We start from the raw sequence: 11,326 nt of genomic DNA on the forward strand, positions 1-11,326 counted from the left end.
CAGGAAGCCAAGATGACCAGCCCCAATATGTTACGAGACTCCTCTCTGCTGGGAAAATGACACATGACGCCAAAAGCGCAGGGCTGTTAATTAAAGAGTGGTAATGCGATGGAGGGGAGAATGGGGAAAAACAGACTTGACTCTGACTCATCAGATTACATCACTGCAGCTGACATCAGCTCTCTGTCTAGCGAGGCAGACCCTCCTGCTCCAGTAACGTGCACAAGAGACGCAGACAGGGAGGATGCCAAGGGCATACAGATACGGCAGCCGCCCCAGTATGGAAGGGAGCTGGATGGTGCTCCCAAGGGTTAATAAAGGGAAGAATGAAGGCTTTAGGAGCACACGCCTGTGATCTATGCCTGTCTGCAGGGATCCAGGATGTAGATAGGTTAGATGAGCTGTCCTAGCCCTGCTACACAAATCACAGAAATGTAGGGTTGGAAGGGACCTTGAGAGGTTAGCTAGTCCATGGCCCTCTGCTGAGGCTAGACCAAGCAAACGTAGACCATCCCTTCCAGGTGTTTGTCTAACCTGTTCTGAAAAACTTCCAGGTCACCTACCTTGGTTGCTTCTCCTTCACCAGCATGTGAGGTCTTCCCCAGGGGTCCTTAAAGTCCCTTTTAAAGGAATCTGGCAAAACCCTAGCCACTTCTGTCAAAAGAGCAAAGATGGTGGGGATGGGGGGATGCAGGTGGTTAGAAAACAATGCCTGGCACAGGAGTTCAATCACAGAGACAGAGCTAAGATGGCACAGAAAGCCAATTATTAGGAGCATGGCCTGCTTGGTGCCTGCTCCCAGGCTCTGGGAAAGTGAGGGACCCAGATCAGGAGGGAAGGGGATAATGTTAATTGCAATTTGTGATATTAATGCAAATACTGGGCATGATTCAAAGTTCACTCATGTCAATGGGAGACGTTCCAAAGACTTCCTCAACTGAATTTGGATCAGGCCCATTTGTGTTACTGTTAACAACTCACACTGTATGGCAAATCTCAAAGCACATTAAAAAGTGGCCAAGTATCATTAACCCCATTCTACAGATGGGGAAACTGAGGCAAGGGGAGAACTCAAGCAACTCAAGACTTATGTCACACAGCTAATCAGTGGCAGAGTCAGGGCTTGAACCCAGCTCTCCTGACTCCAACATCCCTGCTCCAATCACTGACTCACATGCCCCAGCCCTAGTTTAAAGACCAATTCTCAACAGACCAGCCAAAAGGAACTGAAGGTTTTAGCAAACAAAAAAAAAAAAAAAAAATCAGGATTTTCTTGCTGAAATCAGGTGTTCCCTTGAGAGGAACAATAGTCCAGTGGCTAGAGCACTAGCCTAGGACTCGGGAGACACAGGGTCGAGTCCCTGCTCCGCCACAGGCTCTGCGTGTGACCCGGGGCAAGGCACTTAGGGATGGGGAACGGAGGCAGAGACTAACAGCACAGCCCTGCCTCACAGGGGGATTGTGAGGATAGGTACATTAAAGCTTGTGAGATGCTCAGCTGTGGACCATAAAAGTACATACAAGACGATATCTTCAGCTTTTTAAAAGTGCAACACAGGAAAACGATCCACACCGGACGAGTTTCTCATGATAGTTTAACTTCATTCTCACCGTGGGGGAGAACCTGTTGACACCATGTAGGGCTTTGTACCTCAGAGTTACTGGTCTGCGCTACAATTGCGGCTCAGGACAGGGAACCTGGTGACTGTACCGTTTCAATTAGAAGTGTAGAGGGAAGTGATCTACAGGGCAGGCAGTTTTCGGTTTTTATTTAATTTAATTTTTCCCTGGAATTTATCAGTGTTTATTACAAATTAACAGGCGGAAATCAGTTAAAAAAACCTATTAATTTTGCTGGGTAAATATCAGGGTTCATTTTGGCGGACAGAAGGATAGGATGGGGGGAGTATTCAGTAGAGCAAAGCTTTGATGAATGGAATTCAATGGGGTTTGCTGGAGAATTAAAACAGAACTCAAAACACAACGTCACCTCCGCATTTAAGAAAACGATAAATCTCTAATCCCCAAATAAAACTTTTCATTTGAATACAACTCTTTAGACTTTTCACAACTATTTGCCTATAAATCTTTACATTTAATAATTGGGCCACATCATGTGCTGCACATGCACTCAACGTCCTCCTTTTCTCCGGTTTGTTTTTTAAACCTTTTGAATACTTCCTGGTGCTCCGAAGCGTATTCGGAGACAGATTTTTGTTTTCTTCCCATTTTTGTGGGTCAGATCTTTAACCCATTGTCTGATAACAGCTTGAAATGTGGAACGGAGATTCATCAGTACATTTAGACGTAGATAGTCCAAAGAGCAAAGTAAAAATCACGCATGGAAGAATTGCTCCTAGTCATTACACGTGCAAACGCAGAACCGGGCACTAGCTACTCCATATAGAAAGTTATTTAAGAACCCATCCAGCACGTCAAAAGGCGAAAAGATAAAGACGAGGTCCCGATTTAGTGGATTTCAATGTACTCTGTGTAATCCATTGTGAATCCCCACAGCATTAGGAGTGGTGTCCTCTCTGTAAAGTCCAGGGCCCTGGGAGAGCTAGGAAAAGAAACATCTGTGTATGGGTGCAGCCAAACCCTCAACATCTGGACTCTAGACCTGTGCCAACAACAACATGTTGCTGTCATTTAAGGAAAAGTCACTCACAGGGACCAAACAGCAAGCATTCCGAGCACCGAAAGGCCCCAGCAAGCAAGCAGCTGCCTTGGTTTGGCAAAGAAGAAGTTACAGTTTCATGCGGGAACTGTCCTACCCAAATGAAGTCTGGAACCGCTAAAGAGATGAGGAATAAAGAAAGGAGGAACAGGCCAAAGAACCTGGATGGAGCTGTTCTGGATGTAGGAACACAATCCCCCATGGCTGCAGGCTACCACTGTGCAGGTTAGCCAATCTGGGACACAGCACCCAAAACACGACAGCAGTTCACAGATGACGACGACTTGCTGGATGGAGTAAACTTGTGCTGGTCAAGATCCTCCAAGTGCCTGGCTTCATATTAGACCGGATAAAAACAAGACCAAAATGTGTGAACTGCACTGACAGGTTATTCCACCTCTGCCTTCTGCAAGGCTGCTGGCACCTTCTTCTGAGGCAGCTGGTGCTGGCTACAGTCAGTGACAGGGTACTGGACCGGGTGGGTCACTGGTCTGCTCCGATCTGGCGAGTCCCATGTTCCTGTTCACTTCAGATAAACACCCAGAAGTTTGGTGCTTCTCCCAATCTTTGTAGTCTGGAAAACAAAACTGAAAGTGTCCTGACAAAAGGCTTTCTTGTAAGATTTCCAGGACTTCATGGTTCTGATCAAGATTCTCAGAGTCATGGGTTTTCTGGCCCAAAGCAGGAAGACCAGAGGCAGCCACAGAAATGCGGGGGTGGGGGGAGGAGGAAGGAGAGAGATGTTCAAACCCCAACATTGCTAGGAAACAGCATGAGGTATCCGTAGGGCTCAATGGTAGATGGGCCAAGCTACCCCAGCCCCCTGGCTCTGTGGGAACAGGGCAGCACTCTATGGCCAGCTGACTGATCTCCTGACCAGCCCAGAAAGGAAACACAGCAAATGAGACAAAGTATTTTAGTGCTCCCAACTGCCTTTGTTCACATGTGACAACCTGTGGCATGTACCTTGGCTAACTGGCTCAGAGATGGTGCCCTGTCATTTCAAGGCTAGGAGTGGTCTCCCTGGCCAGGCACCCTGGCTCTTCGCATTTCAGCCTCCTGCACGGGACACGCTGTCTCGCTCTCCTGAGGTCACCCTACCCTGGACACGTGAATGGCACAAACTCCCAGGAAAGGGTTCGACTGACTGAACTTCAGTGCAGAAGGGAAAGAAATAGAAATAAAGGGGAAGTGCAAAGTGATTTAGCAAACATCAAGAAAATGCTTTCCCCAGACGGCCCCTTTTCGATTCCTCCCTCTTGCTCTCTTTCCGTTTTTTCCTCATTTCTCTTTTACAGCCTCTTCCCTGTGTGTATCTCTCTCTCTGCGTCACTACGATGGGAGCATCGCTAGATGGGCCACTGCAAGGGGAGAACACTACAGCAGTGGCTAAGGTGTGTCCTGACTTCCTCCAGCAAGGACTCGGCTAGACAAGGAGCACCCACAGGCCACCCGCTAACCACACTGGCTCTTCACTTCGCTGGCTCAGCAAGGCTGGAAAGATCTCAGGAGTTGCTGGCTGTGGCGGTCACAGGATCTCGCATCACCAAATCCCTGGACGACGAGCGGTGACATGCATGTCCCTTCACAAGGCCTATTGGAGTTTTTCCTACCCTCCACACCCGCTCAGTTAGTTTGTTCTCCGTGCAGCGTGCACCCTCCCCCAGTCTGTCACAATTTTCCTCGTAAACACACGGATGTCAAGACAAATGGATTCTCCTGAAGCCAGTGGAGTTCTCCTGCATGAACACCAATGCAAGGAGAGCCTTGTGCCCAGCCACACCCAGCTTCCTCATCCAACTGCCCTTCAGCAAACACCACCAGGAGTGAACCTGGCAGCTAGCAAGGCCTTGACGCCCACAACAGAGCTCCAAACGGCCCAGATCCCAACACACACCCCCACACACCCCACGACAAAGCCTCAAATGACCTAAAACAGCAGAGCCCTTACACACATGAGACGACACCACCACAGCCCCTGTGCAAGCCACTGAGACACAAACGCCTCTTGTTGCCTCAGCACCATCTAGAAAGAGCTGGATTTTTTAAATAGGCAGCCATGCCCAAGGTGCATTTGAGGCTATTATTTGGCTTTAGAAGAGTCTCATTCAGACCAAGGAAAACCAGCAGATTCCGCGTTAAGCCTGGAAGGCTGCGCTGACATTCCAGTTTTAATGCACCTCATTAGCTCCCGTTCCTTCCCTTAAGCCACACACACCGAGCGTTAATCCCACTCTTCTCACAGCCAGGCTGCTCACAAGACATGCAACCCCGAGCATACGGCTCACTTGGTCCTTGTAGCTATGCAGTCAGACAGTCTGCACGCTCAGGTATGTGAAATCAGGCCCAGGGCTGCATTCCTGTACGGGACACACACGGGAAGGCAGGACACAGTTCATATTATCGCAGGAATCTGTGGAGTGATACACGTTCTCCACACGGGAATGGATTGCCCTTCCCCATTAGCTGGATTGCAGACGGAGCTGTTTGAAAGTGGGAGTGGAAAATGAAACAAGGGACTCTTCTGCAGTGTGGTGCTGTCTCCCACCAGTCCCGGGCACTGCTGTTTGAAGGCTCTGGTTGCATTACAGAACTGCTGGGTTTTTAAGATGATGTGGTCTCATCTCCAACATTCGGATGACAGGCAGGACGGTCCAGTGGCTGGGCTGCTAGCCAGGGACTCTGGAGACATGGAGGATTCTGCCACAGACTTGCAGTGTGACCCTGGGCAAGTCACTTCATCTCTCGGGGTCACATTTTCAAAAGCACCTCAATTACTAAGTCCAATTTTCAAAAGTGATTTAGGCTCGTAGGTCACTCAGTCACTTCTGAAAGTTTTACCCTATGTGCCTCTGTAACCTGAAGATAATAGCACTTCCTATCTCCCCGGGGCAAGGGGAGGAGAACACACAGTGCAGATTGTGTGAATACTTTCCACACATTCAGGTACCCCACCACTACAACGTGCGTGCACGCTCCTCATACGTGTTACGCGCACAGATGCATCTATGCTAGAACAGGAGTGTTAGCACCTATCACCAAAGAGAGCGGCTGGCAGACGCAGGCTTCTCTGCTCAATCCAGGACTTGGGGAAAAACAAACACCAAAATTAAGTCTCTCCTGCTCTTTGGTTACAATACCAAGAAGCCACTGGCCAGTTCAGCCATTGAAAAAGTCACAGAGAAAGTAAGGCTATTGTTGTGAAGTCTCCGACAAGAGAAAATAGCTTGAACTTCAGCACCAGACAGATCTTCTCAAAACCCCACCAATAGCCTTACCCTGCAGTTCAGTTTCAGATCCCACTGTGCTTAATTCAACGAACACAACACGTTCCCGCACCCCCATCCATTCATTCTCTTTCCTCCTCTTTTCCTCACAGTCTCATTGATCTCCACTCTGCTCTCATGCCAGTGTGATGCCTTTGACTCTGATGGAGAAGTAGTCCTGGTTTACACCAGCGTGAGAGAGAATCGGAGGGCCGCTCTTCCTCAAGCACATCTGCAAGGACAGAGCGAACGCCCACGCGACCAGCTGCCTGGGGCTGGGTCCTGCTGCCCTTACTCCTGTGAGCAAACCAACGGGGGCGCTACTTACATGAGAAAGGGCAGCAGGTCACACCCCCGGCTATACCAGCACGTATCAAACAGGTTTAGGGCTAAAGGCTCTGGTGCCTGGTATACAGGGCTTTGCTGTTTAACCACGATCTTGGCAGCCTTCATACTGGGGTAATGGGCCTGAGACATTATCTCCCCTGCCCCCAAATCCTTCTCTTGAGCCTCCTGGACACTGTGCAACATGGTCATCTGTGCTCAGAGTCCATCTGTCCTCAGGCCAACAGAACAGTGCCATCAAATGCAGCCAGAACCATCAAGGAGTGCCTCTCACTCTGCCCACAGGGAAGAGAACCCCAGCCCCAGAGACACGAGTGGGACCTGCTTAGCATGAGCTGGGATAGAGGGCAGTCTCCAAGTCCCGATATATTTCATGACACCAAGGCCAGTTCCAGCTACAGTCACCCTCAGTGTGCAGAAAAGTTGTTCTGAGGCATGGATCTCTCATGCTCTACACAGTAAAACCCACCATGCACCTGCCATACCAGGTGCATCTCATGAATGTGCCAATCCTGGGCTTCCCTTCTGTTCACTGGAATGGGTGGCCCATTGAGAACTGCCACCCTGCTGGCAGCAAAGGGCCTAACAGGAGACAATGGAGGAGTCATGAAGCCCGTTGGCATACACACACTGCGTTCGATTATGGGCTGTCATGGGGCAAGGCGCTTATCTTTTACACTGGGTTATTCCACTGTTTGGTGTTCCCTGACTTTGGCTTCCCTTTGCTGGAGCAGCAGATCGGGTTCTGAGCACCTGCCCTCTGGCGGAGGCATTGCAAAGGTGGCTGGCCCAGTGCCTCCAGCTGCAGTTGAACGCTGCCTACCCTCCCCACCACAGGATGGGGACAATGAAACCCAACTAAAAATAAGGCCCACAGACTTTGTTCCTGCCCTGTATTCCAGGTGGGGTGTTTTGGTTTTTTTTTTTCCTAGACTCCTTCTCAGCCCTGGTCTACACTAGGGCTTCAGGTCGAATTTAGCAGCGTTAAATCAATGTAAACCTGCACCCGTCCACACGATGAAGCCCTTTATTTTGACTTAAAGGGCTCTTAAAATCGATTTCCTTACTCCACCCCTGACAAGTGGATTAGCGCTTAAATCGGCCTTGCCGGGTCGAATTTGGGGTACTGTGGACACAATTCGACGGTATTGGCCTCCGGGAGCTATCCCAGAGTGCTCCATTGTGACTGCTCTGGACAGTATTCTCAACTCAGATGCACGATTGTTTGCCGTTGCTCTGACGGAGGGAGGGGTGACTGACGACACGGCTTACAGGGTTGGCTTACAGGGAGCTAAAATCAACAAAGGAGGTGTCTTTACATCAAGGAGTATTTCAGGCAGGACTTCACGGAGGGTTCCAATAAGAAATGGTGCACCTAAGTTATTGTTCTTATTGGAAAAAGCAGGTTGGTCTGGCCTCTGATTGATACATGGCTAGATTTACCTCGCTGCACCTTCTCTGTGAGTGACTGCAGTGTGACCTAGAGGAATGAGTCCCCTAGACGAGGGATGGGGGTTGCAAATGAGTGCAAAACAAATCTGGTCTATTTCTTGTTTTGATCCACTCTATCTATCTTTTACATCTTTGGCTGGCAGCAGACGGTGCAGAAGGACTGCATGCCATCCACATCTCATGGCTGCTCAGCAGAAGATGGTACAAGAGGACTGCTAGCAATCCGTATCACCTGCCTGCCCACCATAAGATGGTTCAATAGGACTGACTGCAGGATTAAAGAGAATGACTTGATCAAGTCACTCCAAATTTAGTCCCTGTGCCCATGTCTGCCCAGATGCTCCTGATCGACCTCACAGAGGCGACCAGGAGCACCTCCGACATGACAATGACGGCTACCAGTCCTACTGTACCGTCTGCTGCCACAAAGCAAGGGGTTGCTGCTGCTGTGTAGCAATGCAGTACCGTGTTTGCCAGCACCCAGGAGACGTACGGTGACAGTGAGCTGAGCGGGCTCCATGCTTGCCGTGGTATGGCGTCTGCACGGGTAACTCAGGAAAAAAGGCGTGAAACGATTGTCTGCCCTTGCTTTCACGGAGGGAGGGAGGGAACGGGGGCCTGACAACATGTACCCAGAACCACCCGCGACAATGTTTTAGCCTCATCAGGCACTGGAATCTCAACCCAGAATTCCAATGGGCAGCGGAGACTGCGGGAACTGTGGGATAGCTACCCACAGTGCAACGCTCCGGAAGTCAACGCTTGGCTCGGTACTGTGGAAGCACTCCGCCGAGTTCATGCACTTAGAGCATTTTCTGTGGGGACACACACACTCGAATACATAAAACCGATTTCTAAAAAAACGACTTCTATAAATTCGACCTGATTCCGTAGTGTAGACATACCCCCAGTAATACTACTTTGCCCTACGCCACCACCGTCCATTGAGAGATCTCAGAGCGCTTTGCAAACTTCGAGCCTTACAAACATCCATAAGCGGAGAGGTCACTGTAACAAGCTTGCAGTGAAGCCCGGTTACCAGCATTACTACAAGTGACAGAAGGTCACACAATTTAATGCTACTAAGGTCCAAGGCTCTGCTTAGTACCCATCCACTTCACAGACTGTACATTCTTCATGGCAAATATTTTGGCTTAATATTTACTATACAGAGTTAGATACAACACACTGTCTGTAAATAGCTTATTGTGCTAGATAACAGCGAATACAGTTTTATTACAGAGGCCCTTTGACCATAGGATTGCATTTTATACAACTAGAATGAAGTGAGCTGTAGCTCACGAAAGCTGATGCTCAAATAAACTGGTTAGTCTCTAAGGTGCCACAAGTCCTCCTTTTCTTTTTGCGAATCCAGACTAACACGGCTGCTACTCTGAAACCTGAACGACTGCAATCCATGTCCTGCGGGATTCACAGAACGCAATGCACTGATCACCAGCAGGACATGCAAAAAGAACCTGAGGAGAATTTCAGAGTTTTTAAAACTCTTGATTACAAGGTTTAAAATTCAAGGGAAAACATACACAGAGTGAGATATCACCTAAGGGAGAGGAGGTTACTCTTGCGGAGATGTGTGAAACAAACGAAAAAGAGCCTCACATGGTATAAGAACAACTAGTACCGGTGAAGTTCCCATTCCTTTACTCATGCTGCTATACAGTAACTATTTACATCTACACACACACAGCAACAAGTCCTACCTTGCACCACTAGTGCGACTGGAATCAACAGGAGCATGAGCAGAGTAAGGTGTATTTTGAGGAGTATGGAGAGAAGATTCAGGCTATAAATACATTTCCACTTTTTCCATTTTAAAACTGGATTCTTTTAATATTTCAGTTTAAAAATGAATACTGAACAGATTAATTCTGCTTTAAACACACTATCCGGAGTGGATCAAACCAGTGGCCCATCTAGTCCAACGTTGGGTCTTCAACTGGTGCCAGCACCAGATTCTTCAGTGGAAGAAATCCCATGATGAAGGAAGCCACACAGCCCAAGGCAGAGAGCAGCTGGTGCAAGGACAGTCTAGTGACCCCACGGTGATGAAACCAGAACCAGTGAAGTCCGGATGCGGCCTGGGAGAGCACCGCTGTATGTGCCGGGAATGGCTCTCCCAGCCGGTCACCCCAACAGGACCCAGGCCTTGCAATCGTCCCTTGCCTTTCCTGACAGGCAGATTGCTCACCTGAAAAGCCTCCTGGCCTTTAGCCACACCACACCGCCCGCCAGCGCCCAGGGCCGGGCTGTCCCCGTCGGGGCGCAGGGGCAGGCCTTCACTCTGAAAGCGGGACCCCCGTGTTCACACCTACTAGCGTCCCCGTCGGTTCTCCTCCGCAGAGCCCAAAAGACACGGTCAGGCTCGCCTCTGCCGTGGGGGGGGGGTCCCCGCAGCCACCCAGCCGCTGCCAGGGGACTCCCCGACGGCCCTAGGCCCGAAGGAGAGAGGAAAAGCCCAGCGCAGAACCGGGGCGCAGCCGGCCCCAGTGGGAGCGGAGCTACTGGCTTCAGCCGGCAGCCGCATCTGGCTGCGGGAAGCAGAAGCCCGGCGGAAACAGCTGGCACAAAACAAACAAAAAACCGTGCGGAGAAGCCCCATTGAAAAACCGGCTTCCTTCACTCCCCCGCCATGCACCGGGCTGCTAACGGGGCTGGCAACCCAGCCCGGCTGAGCCCGAACCAGCCCCTTCCAGGCACCGGCCTCGCAGCTCAGCAACGCGGGGCTGTTCGCCCCACTTCCCCGCCCCGGCCCCGGCTCCGGCGGAGTCACTCCGGAGTCACTCCGGATGCAGCGGTTCGGCAAAGCCAGCCCGCTTGTGCAGCGGCGGGGCCCGGCCCGGCCCTCACCCGCTCGCCGGGGTAATCCCCGCGGCAGTCGCCCGCCTTCTCTCAGTAGGCGTCGCAGTAGCAGGGGGCCCGGGGCCCGCTGAGGCCGGGGCAGGCGTTGTTCCGCCCGGGGCAGCAGGGGGCGCTCCCCCGCCGGCCGCAGCCCGCCTCGGCCCCTGGCAGGTGCCCGGCCGCCAGGAGCCGGCCCCAGCAGAGCAGCCAGCGGCCCGGGACCCCCATGCTCGCTGCCGGCTTAGCGCTGCCCCGGAGCCAGCTCGCCTCCCAGCGCGGGGGCGGCGACGGCCGCCAGCCGCCGCATGCTGGCCCCATGCCCCACTGGCCCGGCCCGGCTCGGCTCGGCTCGGCCCGCTGGCAGCGACCCCGCCTCCGCGCGGGACAGCGGCTCTCAGCCCGGACACAAGCATGGGGCTGACGCGCCCGGCTGCCCGTGGACTGTGCTTTATAGGAGCCACGAGATCCCCCGGGGGCGGCCCCGGGCCATTGGCCGGACCCTGGGGGCGGGGGGGGCGGAACTTTCTCTCGGTTCCACCTACTTTCTCCCCCACCTTCCACAAGCCCAGGGCGAAGGGTGCTCCTGGGTCTTAAAGCCAGCATGCCCCGAGCCTTGCACAGATCTGCCTTGGCAGGAGCTCACCTCTGACTAACGGCCTCTGAACCGGGGAGCAAAGGAATTACCAGAAAAAAAGGCTAGAAGCCCTTCAGGGGCTAAGGCCTG

General features: G+C 51.8%; 1 pseudogene; it reads right to left on the reverse strand.

Moving 5' to 3' along the window:
- The window catches only part of LOC125623054 (somatomedin-B and thrombospondin type-1 domain-containing protein-like), a 60,839-nt pseudogene extending 49,955 nt beyond the window's left edge, over positions 1–10,884 (reverse strand).
- Positions 10,885–11,326: the final 442 nt, after the last annotated feature.

Source organism: Caretta caretta, chromosome 15 (assembly GCF_965140235.1).
Source record: "Caretta caretta isolate rCarCar2 chromosome 15, rCarCar1.hap1, whole genome shotgun sequence".
NCBI classification, from domain to species: Eukaryota; Metazoa; Chordata; order Testudines; family Cheloniidae; genus Caretta; species Caretta caretta.